This window comes from Populus euphratica, unplaced genomic scaffold (genome assembly GCF_000495115.2).
Source record: "Populus euphratica unplaced genomic scaffold, PopEup_1.0 scaffold53.1, whole genome shotgun sequence".
NCBI classification, from domain to species: Eukaryota; Viridiplantae; Streptophyta; class Magnoliopsida; order Malpighiales; family Salicaceae; genus Populus; species Populus euphratica.
The window spans coordinates 897479-899583 of record NW_011499934.1 but is presented as its reverse complement, the minus strand read 5'-3'; positions in this window follow the sequence as shown (position 1 = coordinate 899583).

Sequence of the window (2105 nt, the reverse complement as noted above, 5' to 3'; positions counted from 1 at the left end):
AGCTCTGCACGTTTAAATATCTGACGTGAAAAAAAGAGAATTCTGTCGTAAGCAGGATTCTAACCCAAGTTTTGCACTGAAAAAAATTCTACTGCCATCATGATTTTTCTGGTTCATTCTTAGGGTACTCCCAGTCATATCGGGATGCTCGGCATTTGTCATTTTTTTGAATCAAATCAGGAGATCCTTTTTGACTGATGAGATCGTGGCCCGATTCTGTCCTATAAAATGATTATATCTCGCCTTAAATCCCTATCAAAGTTGTAATCCTACACGCATAGATGAATTTTGGTTTTTGAATTACTCGATTTCTATATCAGAAGCTCAAGCTCTGCACGTTTAAATCTCTGATGTGAAAATAGAGAATTCTGCCACGAGCAGGATTTTGACCCAAGTTTGCGGGAATGATTTGAAGGATTTTTTCTGGACTCAGGACTGAATCAAAAGGTGTTAAAATGAGGGATTTAATTGAAGAAGGATATGGAAAGATGGAGAGAGGGCCTGGATCATCATAAATGGAAGGTTTTTACCACACTGAATAAGGAAAATAAGACTTTGCAGCTGCACCCTGCATCTGATTTCTTTCCCTTTTTCTCTGTTATTTTCCTTTCTCATCACCTCTGATTATTGGAGCTAAAGACCATGTTTTTGTTGCCTCATTTCAAAGGGAGCAGCTGGCCCTATGGAAGGAAAGAAAAGAGCCACACCATCCTCCAAAACTGGAAAGAAATCAGACGTAAAACACCACCACAAAATCAGAATATTGCAGTTTCCTTTTGCGTTTTTTTTACTGCAAATTAGTAGGGATTTGCGTCCTAGGATTAATGCATTGAATCCTTCCTAAATAGATGTATGTTAGACTATATATAAGCCCCTCTAATGACCTAAAGCGGTAGAAAAAGAAAGAGAGGAGAAGAGAGAAAAAAGAGTAGCAAAGGAGAGTAGAAAAATAAGAGAAGAAATGGAGATAAAAGAAAGAAAAACAAATACAGCAAAAGAAAGAAAAAAACGAGGGGCAGGGAGTTAGTAAAAACACAGAGAGGAGAAAGGAGAGGCAGGCGACGGGGAAACCAGCTATTTCGTTCATTTCAGCATCTCTATTTTCTCCCGTCATCTACCAATAGCTAAGGAGGCACAACTTCTTCAATTCCGTTCCCAGACAAACAACGTCGCTGCAACTTCTTCAATTCCGTTCCCAGGCATTTGGTTTTCCATTCCCAGGTCTGTTTTTTTTTTTCTTTCATCCTGCAGCATGCATTTTTTGCTTTTAAGTTTGCACTGTTCAAATGAATTAATTCACTTGAACAGTATTCACCAGCCTCCTTTGTATTGTTGTTTATACTAGGCATTCGGTTTTCCATTCCCAGGTCTGTTTTTTTTTCTTTCATCCTGCAGCATGCATTTTTTTGCTTTTAAGTTTGCACTGTTCAAGTGAATTAATTCACTTGAACAGTATTCACAACCTCCTTTGTATTTTATTTTTTCACTAGGCATTCGGTTAAAGCTGTTTCTTCACTCTAAATAATTGGTTTATGTTTTTTTTAAAAAAAAAAACAACGCATTGCCTATTATTTCTATCATGATTTTTGAGTTCAGCTTGTTGTCCATGTAAAAAGGGTTTGCCTATTCATGTTTAGGAACTTTTGGATTCAAGGATTTTCCTTTTGTTTTCCTTACACTCGATGGAGAATAAATCAACCGGCACTCCTTTTTTTTAGTAATTGCGCATAATTTTATTTTGTGCTTGCTGTTGGGCATTGAGTTGGCTTTGATTTTTTTATTTGCTTGAAGTTTATTATAAATCTTAGAATATATATGATGGTTGTTTAGTTTTTATTGCGATTTTTCTTTTGTGTTTATTTGTGATGCTTGTTTTCTTCGATAAAAAAAAATTTAAAAGTTTGCTTGTGTGTTGCATACGGCCAATACCCTAACATGTTTTGAACGTTTTTTTTTATACAAAAAAATATTGGAAGTTTTTGAAAAATGTGTTTTCGCATGAATTTCTTAAACACAACGAAAATTGTTTTCTTGCATTTTTGGATTTTACAACATGTTTGTAAAACTCCAAAGGGTATTGGCCAATATTTTAAAAAATATAAAAA